We start from the raw sequence: 10,939 nt of genomic DNA, 5'->3' as shown, positions 1-10,939 counted from the left end.
GTTAACCAGGACACCTTGGTCTTTTCTCAAGTTCTGATTCTTTTTTCCTTTCAGCCTTTCACCACTGTTCCACCACTGTTAGCTGTGGGCTCGTTCTTGCTGTTCTCATTATGCTAGGTGCATTCTTCCTGTAATCTATTTAAGTTTTTTCATGAAAAGATGCTGAATATCGTCAACTGCTTTCTTATGCCACCTTGGTCGTATGACATTTTCTTTTACTGAATCCTTAAGGGGGCAAAGGATTTTTATCATTCACAATTCAAAACGCCATCCACAGCATCTCGAGGGAGCCAAGATGCACTAGAGGGCAATTGATGTGCTCGTTTGGATTTGGTGGGGAAAGGCAGAAGGATTCTGCTTCATCCCATCACTGATGTTCCAATTATCACTGGGGACGTCTGTTATACTCAGAGCTCCTGACCAGCTTTTCTTGAAGAAAAGCACCTGGATCTCTATGTTGAAGGAGGTGACAGGGTGAGGTATGCCTGCGGGAGTGATTTGCAGGGTGCATAACTATTGATTTCAAGCCCAGCTCTGAGAGGAAGAGGGGGAGCAGCACCAGGAAAGAGATTTCACTGTGAGTTAGAGAAAACTGCCGATGCCTGAATTTCTCGGTAAGTGGTACTTAACATGAAACAGTCTGGGGTGGAAAACACTGTGTCACATTTTCCTTTATGCAAATGCGTCCATCCGTGATGTTTTTCACTAAACAAATCAACCAATAAAATTAGGGGTAATTTATTCTCAAAAGCAAACACTTGCTAAAGTTTAACATAGTCATTCGATATTCACTCCTCTCACGTGACATTTTTATCAGTCCTGTTCCTTTATTGTTGTCACCTTTGCTTGGGGGCCTCACCCAGCAGTAGTAGAGCCTAATCCCTGCTCAGTGCTCAGAGGTCATACCTGGAAGTGCTCAGGAAGACCAGGGATGGACCCCAAGCCTCCTGCTTGCAAAGCAAGCGCTCCAGCCACTCGGCTGACCCCGTCTCCCTGGCCTCAGTTATGTTGGAATATAACTGACATGTCTCGCTCTATAAATGTTTAGACAGTGCAAAATGGTTACCTCGGTATTTAGCATCTTATACTTCATAGATAAAAAGAAAACAGAATGTTTTTCACTTCTGATGAGAACTTTTGGGATCTACTCTCAGCATGTTTTATACCGAGTCTACCCCACATCACCTACAATCATGCTGTACTTTATATTCCTTCCATTGTTCTTCTTACAACAAGAAACTTGTCTATTATAATCACCTTTCTCCAGTTCCTCCCTCCAGCACTCTACCTCTACTAACCAAGATTCTGCTCTCTTTGAATGAGTTGGGCACTTTTTAAAATTCAGTTTGGTATAGAGAACAAACATTATTTGTCTTTCTCTGCCTTATTTTATTATGCATAATATACTCAAAGTCCATCCATAATTTTTCGCAAATAATAGCATGCCCTTGTTTAATATGACTAAATAATATTTGTGTGTGTACCCGTGTTCGATTCTTCCACCACTCTCAGAGAGCCCGGCAAGCTAACCAGAATATCGCGCCTGCACAGCAGAGCCTGGTAAGCTCCCCGTGGTGTAATCGATATGCCAAAAACAGTAACAATAATTCTCATAATGAGAGACATTACTGGTGCCCGCTTGAGCAAATCAATGAGCAACAGGATGACAATGACAGTGACTTCTGTTTTTATACAGCCAATAATTTATTACAGCTTCTTTAAGTGGTACTGGTGGATTTCTAGGTATCCTGAATACTCAGTCTGTCTCAGGGATCCGCCCCGTCTTCCTCCTCTGCACTGCTGTGTTGCTGGGTCAGGGCTCCAAGTCCCACATACTTAGGAGCCAGGAGGGACGGAGGGACCAGCGTGAGATGACAGCTCTCAGCCTTCACGCAGGTTCTGGGGTTGGCTGGATGCCGTCCTCTGAGGACATAAAGGCCATCATGCATGTGCTCAGGTCTTGATCAGCTTTACTCCCCCGACCCCACGACCCCACCCCCACCTGGCCCTGCATATGAGCAGAGTCCTGGCCGAAGTGACTCTGGGGGCTCCACAGAAGGAAGCCCATGTGCCCAGGGCCCCCCACTCCCCCTTTCTAAGCAAAGCTACTCAGAGCTTGGGCCGCCCACAGAGTCCCCTGCCATCCCTGGGGCAGAGAGGGGGAACAAAATTTGGGTCCCATGAAGCAAAGGTGGGCTGGAGTGATAGCATAGCAGTAGGGTGTTCGCCTTGCACGTGGCCAACCTGGGTTCAATTCCCCCCATCCATCTTGGAGAGCCTGGCGGGCTACTGGGAGTATCTCGCCCACACGGTAGAGCCTGGCAAGCTCCCCGTGGCATTTTGATATGCCAAAAACAGTAACAACAAGTCTCACGATGGAGACATTACTGGTGCCCCCTCGAGCAAATCGATGAGCAACAGTATGACAGTGACAGTGACAGTGATGAAGCAAACACACTGCTGGGGACCCTGAGTGCCCCCCCACACCTCTCTTTCCCACTGGGGGAAACTCCAAGGGCTGTTCTGTGCTGGGAGGTGCAGTGGTCAGCACACAGCCCCCCCTTACCTCCCACTGCATCTGCCCTGGCCTCTGAGGAGTGGGGTTCTCCCAGGACTCTCAGGGAGGTCTTGTCCATGAACCACCATCACTGGTCCTTCTTGTGAGGGGCAAAGAAATGGCCCGTGTCGCCATCTTGGTGCACGGTTCTCCTGAGAACAGAGCTTCTGCCATGAAGTTTGCCCACGCTAGCACCATAGCTCACATTTCAACACGTGCTAGTGTTTGACACCTTCCTGACTGTCCGCAGACAGTTCCATGAATATCTTCCTACTCAATTTCTATTTTTTTTAAACCATACCTTAAGATCCGTAGGGGTAGCACTGCACTGTAGTACTGTCATCCCATTGTTCATTGATTTGCTCAAGCGGGCACCAGTAACGTCTCCATTGTGAGACTTGTTACTGTTTTTGGCATATCGAATACACCACGGGTAGCTTGCAAGCTCTGCCATGTGGGCAGGATACTCTCTGTAGCTTGCCGAGCTCTCCAAGAGGGATGGAGGAATTGAACGTGGGCCAGCCTCGTGCAAGGCAAACGCCCTACCGGCTGTGCTATCACTCCAGCCCAAGATCCCCAGGGGTACAAAGAGTTTCTTTGTGAAGAAGCCCATATACCTTTGGGATTGTGACCTAGAGCAATAGATTGTCTTCCAAAAGAGCCATGAACGTCCTCCCCAGGCTGAGATGCAGGGTTATGGATGGAGGCTTTCTCCAGGCCTAAGCCAGGGTAGTAAGTAAAACTAGCCCGTCAGATAGAACAACCCTCTGAAGACAGATGGAGACGGTGGTTCTTCAACTTGAACAAACACAGTTTTCTAGAGAAAAGAAACTTTACTTCATGTAGTCGCAGATGCCACATAGTTCTACGTGGATGCATGGATTAACCAAGCCAGGAGCCCAAGCCCGTAAAAGCGAACAAGTGGCAAGAGAGAGTATGAGCACCCCAGACGCCCGCTGAGCTGTCTGCCGCCTGCCCCAGCTGCAGAACACCAACTGCTAACTCGTGTTTAATGCACGTAGAACACACCCACACTTTGCAGACAAAAGATCTAGAGGGAAAGGGACGAGGGAATGGAGGAAAGCAAAGGAGAAGAATGACAGTCGGTGTGAGCCTTCCGTGTACGGTCTTCCTAGCAGACTTCCCGGTGATCTTTCCTTTACGGGTGTGAGGCGAGTCACAATGAGAAGATGCCTTGTGAAAGTGATTATCTCCACATTGGAGAGGGGGGAAAATAGCAAATGGAAGTGCTAGGCAACCAGCAACATCTAAAAGAAATGTCACCAGCGGTGATGTGCGGCAGGCATGCATGAAAAGCAGAATTAGATGCTGGGCTTTAGCAGATGTAATTATATAGCATGATGAAGTAAGGCACAAAAGGAAGGAGCCAGTCCTGGCAAATTACAAAGCTGTAAAACATTCAGCAGTCAGGTAGCAAAAGGGAAAACAAAAAGAGTAGAGTTTTACTTGTTGCATTTGTAGAATCTATTTTCTCCTGCCACAATGGAGAAAGTCTCACAATGGAGACATTACTGGTGCCCGCTCGAGAAACTCGATGAGCAACAGGATGACAGGGATACAGTGATCCAGTGATCTTCTCCTACCACCTCTCAGGGTCTGAAACGAAGCCTTGGGGAGGGAGAGAGGACTGTCCAGCTCCACTGGCATCTCAAGGGACTCCATTTCCCCAGTAAGATCAGACTCACAAGAGACCAAGAAAAACTCGCCGGCGGGGCCGCGTGCTTCCTGGTCTACTTTTGCAACATGAGAGAACATGATATTTGGGGGGGACAAGACACCGCTAAACCAGAGACCTTGACATGAAGTACAGATTCCTCCCCTGACAGCGAGTCTCCTGCCCTCATCCCTCAGCGCCCCGTTAGTCTCTTCTGTGGGCTCAGGTGACCAGGATGGTTCACAGGGGCTACCTCTGTCCATACGGCCATCTGCTCTCAAACATTAAGGAGGTTGAACCTAAGATTAAAGAGGACTGCAGAGAACGAAGGACAGGACAGTGACCAAGGCCACAAAAGATGTCATTTTGCCATCCAGATGAAATCCTGGAGGCTCCTGCTGTTGGGGAATATTTCAGAACTGAGAATGCGGGTGGGCAAGGCAGCTAATGAGCTCTGGAAGGTCTCTGGGAGGATTCACGCATAGGGCCAGCAAGAAGTCAGAGCAGTCCCCAGAATCCTTCTGTTCACACTGTTCCCTTGCTCCTTGCATGGGGGCCTTGGTGCCACCATGTCGGCAGTTCTGGGTGCACATTGTCTCAGCCAGTTCACACGCGGTCATTAAGAATGAGAGGGGCCGGAAGACCCAGGGATGCGGGGCTTTGTGACTGAGAGCTCTGGGTTCACGGGTCTGGGAACGGAGATCCCCTGCCGGTATCCCCCTGTCTCAGTGACTCAGCGGTCACACCCATAAGCCCCCTCTGGCTGGTGCCAGATAATCTCCTCATCGGCCACCATCCCGTGTCCTTCTTTCCCGGAAGGGAGCATAACATGACACTAGCCATAACCATGCCGCTGACCCCGCGCCAGGCCATTTCACTCCCTGCCCCAAGGGACCCAGTCCTGGCAGCAGAAAACCTCCAGAACTCACCTGCCACCACGCTCATGGCCGCTCTCCACATGCTCAGGCCAAGCCTCAGCCACAAGTGAATCTGTTCCTGGACTTCATACCACACACCCTACCCGTACTCCAAGAGTACCACACCACATTTGATGGAGTTCAAAGTAGGAGGCAACCAATCTTAGAGGGAAACATGTTTTTACAGATTAGCCGCGCGATATCTTATAGCCTATTTCTCCCACTGGGAGAAACTGGCAAGCTACCGAGAGTTTCCTACCCACATGGGAGAGCCTGGCAAGCTCCCCATGGTGTACTCATATGCCAAAACCAGTAACAATGCTGGGTCTCATTCCCTTGACCCTGAAAGAGCCTCCAATGCAGCATCGTTGGGAAGGATGAGTAGAGAGAGGCTTCTAGAATCTCAGGGCTAGGATGAATGGAGACGTTACTGAGACCACTTGAGAAATTCGACAATCAACGGGATGATGATGATGATGATGATGATGATGATGATGATGATGATATATATAAAAGGAGACAAGTCTCAACTGCTATCAACATGTTAGTAATCTCTTATAGAAGGGCTTAATGACCCCTGGGTGAACTACAACAATCTTCACCCTCTTTCCTTTAAGGATACTTTTTTGTAGCATTTTCAGTGGTTTTTCATAACAAACAATACAAAAGATATTATTTCAGTTCTGCTTTGTGGCAGGAATTGGGGTTCGGGATGAAAACATCCAAAATATGGTGGTGGGAAGGTGTAATGGTGGTGGAATTGGTGTTTGAATATTAACTGTAATGAAATATTGTGAACTACTTTATAAGATTAAAAAGTTATAAGGGAAAAAAAGGATGTGAGAGGCAGGCAGGGCCAAGAGAAATAGCACAGCAGCTAAGCTAGGGTGCTTGCCTTGCACTCAACCAACCCGGGGTCCAATTCCCAGCATCCCATATGGTTCCCCAGCTCCCCCGGCTGTAATTCCTGAGTGCAGAGCCAGGAGCAAACCTTGAGGATCACCAGGTGTGGCTCAGAAAGCAACAGAAAATAACGTGAAGGTGTCTCTTTCCTTGTTTCCTTGTTTCCTTCCAGTCTTGCACTGGAACCACTGCAGGTTCAGGAAGTTTCCGGAGACAGTGCAGCTGCAGATCAGCCTGAAGAACTGAGCCACAGAGGGATAAGCTCCCCTGGAGCATCCTTCACCCCAAGTTCTCCACGTGTGTCCTGGGGACCCGCAGCACACAATGAGGCCAAGCTGTGGATTGCCTCCATGTGGACGTTGTGGTGCTAAAGAAGGGCAACAGGAAGGAATGAGTGAAGAAGCTGGTGAAGAAGGATGATGCCTTTTTGGCCTCACAGGGTCTCCGGTCAAGCCGGTCCCCAGGATCCTGGGCTGCAGCCTGGACAAGACAGGCAAGCTTCCTTCCCTGCTGAGCCACCGTGGGAACATGGCGGCCAAAGTGGATGAAGTGAAGTCCACAGTCAAGTACCAGATAAAGTACAGACACAGGGGCTGTGTCTGGCTCTTGGACGTGTGAAATTGACAGAAGATGAGCTTGTGTGTGGCTTCCAGTTGACTGCCAATTTCCTGGTGCTCAAGAAGAATTAGCAGAAGATCTTGCTTTCTATGTTAGGAGCACCATGGGAAAACCCAGTACCTATATTAAAGCATGAACAAACAAATCCTAGCTCTACCAAAATAATAATAGTAGTAATAATAATGTGAGTGAGGGCCAGAAATATAGTATAAGGGTTAAGACACTTGAATTGCATGAAGCCAATCCAAGTTCCATACGCAGTACCACTTATGGTCCCCAAGTACTGTCAGGAGTGACCCCGGAGTGCAGAACTAGGAGCAAGCCCTGAGCGTGCTGGCTATGGTCCCGAAACAAAGCCAGAAATCAAGAATGTGAGGGTTGTGGGCTGGAGATTTACGGACGAGAGGGATAGTACAGGAGTTAAGACATTTGGTTGCATATGGTCAACCCTGGTTCAACTCCTGGCACCATATGTGGTCCTCTGAACACCACCAGGAGTGATCCCTGAGGGCACAGTGAGGACTCAGGCCTGAGCATGCTGGCTATCGCCCCCGCCTCCACAAGGTAAATCAACAAAATGAATGTGAGGGTTTTGTATTTTAGTAAGGAGTCACCGAGTGGTAGTGGGGGAGGTATGGCTGATGAGGTTGAACCAAGGCCTGGCACGTGCCAGGCACCTGCCCTACCACTTAAGCGATCTCCCTGGCAGGGAAGTGAAGGTTTTAAATAAGATATGGGGAAGATCTCACAGAATACAAGTAGTCTTGATTCTGAAATCATCTTGTAGATGTTTTGACCTTTAGGGGTGGTGTTTTTCTAATAACATCATTAACAATTTTTCCATCACACTTTTTAAAAAATATCTTTTTTTTTTGGTCTTTGGGTCATACCGGACCAGAGCGATAGCACAGAGGGTAGGGCATTTGCTTTGCACATGGCCTACCCGGGTTTGATTCCTCCATCCCTCTCGGAGAACCCAGCAAGCTACCAAGAGTATCCTGCCCTCACAGAAGAGCCTGGCAAGCTACCCGTAGTGTATTTGATATGCCAAAAACAGTAACAGAAAGTCTCACAATGGAGACATTACTGGTGCCTGCTCAAGCAAATAGATGAGCAACGGAATGACAGTGCTACAGTACTATAGTGCTTGGGTCATACTGGCAGTGTCCAGGGGTTACTCCTGGCTCAGTGCTTGGAGTCACTCCTGGGGGAGCTTGAGGGACTATGAAGTGCTGAGGGATCCAATCTTAGTCTACGGCTTGCCAAGCATGTGCTCAGCCCGTTGAGTTATATGTCTGATCCATCCATCACTGTTTCCTGCGATCCATCCATCACGGTTGATTTGGTAGAATTCCTCTTGAAAGACCATGCAAACCTTGCACTAAAAAAACTCCTACAAGGTCCACTTAGTCAAACCTAACCCAGCCCTTCATCTAAACCCCTTCTTTCCCTCATCAAGCCTCTGGTGCCTTCACCCACATGACCTTCTCCCTCTCTCTCTCCCTCCCATATCTCTTCCTCAGTGCCCTCAGAATTCAGAGTACGACCACACAGAGAGAAGGGAAATCTGCTTTGGTGCCTATTTATCATCTTGTTACCACTGTCACTTGCATTGATTCGGTGCTTGCTAAATGCCAGGCACCGCACTCACGTTAGACATGCGTGTAAGTGCCGACTACGAAGAAGAAGAAAGTAACGAGGACCACTAGTGCTTACTGAGCATTTTTGTTCTGTTTCAGGCCATGTGTAAGACACTGACATGGGTTATAGAGCTGCCCCCAGCCATTAACATGGCAAATACCCAATGACGCTTTAACACAAGGTCATTCCATTGTGGCCTCTGATCGGGGCATGGCCCTCAACTGCAGCAGGATCGGGGCTTCTAAGCCTCGTCTTGCAGGTACAACATCTATCTCGGACTTCTGAAGAAATGACGTTAGCTAAGCACTGGGGCTGGGTCTCCTTGCTTGAGTAATGTGCGGAAATATCCAAATAGCAATAAATAAATTACCCCCAAATAAATCATCTTCTATATCTTTGCAGCATTCTTGGGTGATCACAGGCACTCACTGTTACATAAACTCCCTAAGCTTTGGTCCAGGGAGTGCCAAGAACATCTCGACCAAGTGGGTTTGAGACCACTTCCTGCAAGGACCCCACTTCTAGGAAGATTGAAGGCAACAATATAGGAGTTCCGGGACCTGCCCCCTCTCCTCCCTGCCTCCAGTTGAATGCCTTGCAAATGCTATTCTTAGACAGTGTTGGTTGATTTCAATTCTTGCCGCTTAGGTATCAAGTTTTATTGATGAAAGGATTCCTCAAGCACCCTGAGACAATGTTTTGCTTTAGCGAAGATAGAAGCAGCACAGGTTGCAATGAAATATTCTTGTTCTATCACTTTACTATGAAATGTGAGAGGTCTCAAAGGAAGGGGACGTAATTTAAAAACAGATACATTTTAAAAGGATGGGTCAGTTATCATGATTATTTATTTGGCAAACAGTGCTGAGAACTTATACTATAGGATTCTTGCTACATCTGCCAAAAGTGAGACAAAAAATGTATAAAGACTTATGGGTCATTTCCCCAATAAAATTTAGTTGCGAGCTTCACCATGTGGAGACTGAGTCTCGTATCGTCTGTAATACATTATCTACTTTATACTCCTCATTTGCAAAAAAAATGAATGATTCCGTTAGCCAACGTGCAAACATTGGCTATTAAATACGTAAATATACCCTTCTGCTAATAAAATATATCTTTGCTGTGAATAAATTGCTGTGCATAATGTAGTTTATAGATGAATAGATCTTAGACATAAAAATAATGCCTTAATGTACAGTGGCAGAAATGATATAGTATTTAGAAAGATGACATTAGAAAAATGAATCCTGCTCCTTCATATCTAACTGCCTGTGGTCTTCACAACAGAATTTATTAAAGAATTAAATGCACATTTATCTTCAAGACTTTTGTTAGAAACAGGATAGTTTTCCTCCAGCTTTAGAAATTACATCTGCAATTGTATTACTTAATAATATATTTTCTGAGACATCTCCTTGCAAATATAGACTACGAGAGTAACAAGAAATGTATTTAGTTGTGATTAAAGAGAAAATTAAAACCCTATTGTCAGAAATGAAGTGGTAGTTAGCTGAGAGGTAGTTTTTATACCTGATTAACATGAACCTAAAATAATTTCTGGGTCTCTGGCAACGTTTCCAGAGACCCAGAAATTTCTTTTATAGGTTCTCCTTAAAATCAAGCTCCCCCCAACTTTGGGAGATTATAACTATGGCTTAGTAACACCCACTGCTGATACCTGGTTTTGGGCATAAGTCTACTGTACTTAGACAAGTTGCCCTTCCTGAATTCAGTTTTCCTTTTTTAAACAATATGTCTCTCACCTATCTGGTTAAATATAGCCAAGATACTCTACAATAATATCCATCTAAGCCTACTGTATGAATACACTGTGGCCTGTTTATCCTGTCTTGACTGCTAGCTGAGTTTCCAAGCTTTGTATGTTATTTTGAAATATATACATATTTTTAAATTTTAGAGTTATTATAAATAGAAACAAAGCAAAGCAGGCTTCAAAACAAAATGCAGAGCCTGAAATTTGCTCCAACTTAAGGTTATTTACTGACTTTAGTCAACATGCATGTCTGATATCACAGTTTCTCAGGTTGTACAGGCCAAGTCTTCTCCGAGTAGTTGGGAATCTCTCTGTTGCGCTACATCCTTCACTTTAGGTTAAAAAAAAAAAACTAGCTCTCTAGGTGGCCCAGAAGCACACCCGTCACAAAGGTAGTCAAAGATGCAGGGGGGATATAAAAATCCAAATCCAATTTGGACTTTATAATCCAAATCAGACACACGTAAGTCTGAAGCCAAACTTGTATCTCCTACCTGATCCAATGACCTCAACCCCTAAACTTCATTGAAAGCTCCATTGGCCTATTGTGGCATCCAGATACCTGGATAAAATAAACACAAATCCTTAAAGATTTCATTTTTAAATAATTCATCAAAAATCCTCTAAGTTGGAAAAAAATTAAGACATGAGGCACATAGGGGGAAAAATGGTACCAGAACAAAAGCTGGTAGAAACTGATCAAGTGAAAACATCTGCGTAGAATGATTAAATATATATTACTAAAGACCATGAAGATTAAGCTGAATAAAATAAGAAACTAAAGCTAGGAGGCAGAATAAAAGCCCCTGGGAGGGAAAAAAACTAAGCAGCTTTATTTTTTTTATATATAT

General features: G+C 46.0%; 1 pseudogene; it reads left to right on the top strand.

Moving 5' to 3' along the window:
* Window positions 1-598: 598 nt before the first annotated feature.
* LOC101543149 (60S ribosomal protein L10a-like) lies at window positions 599-6,806 on the top strand (annotated as a pseudogene).
* Window positions 6,807-10,939: the final 4,133 nt, after the last annotated feature.

Source organism: Sorex araneus, chromosome 4 (genome assembly GCF_027595985.1).
Source record: "Sorex araneus isolate mSorAra2 chromosome 4, mSorAra2.pri, whole genome shotgun sequence".
Classification (NCBI taxonomy): domain Eukaryota; kingdom Metazoa; phylum Chordata; class Mammalia; order Eulipotyphla; family Soricidae; genus Sorex; species Sorex araneus.
This window is presented reverse-complemented; position numbering and strand designations above follow the sequence as displayed.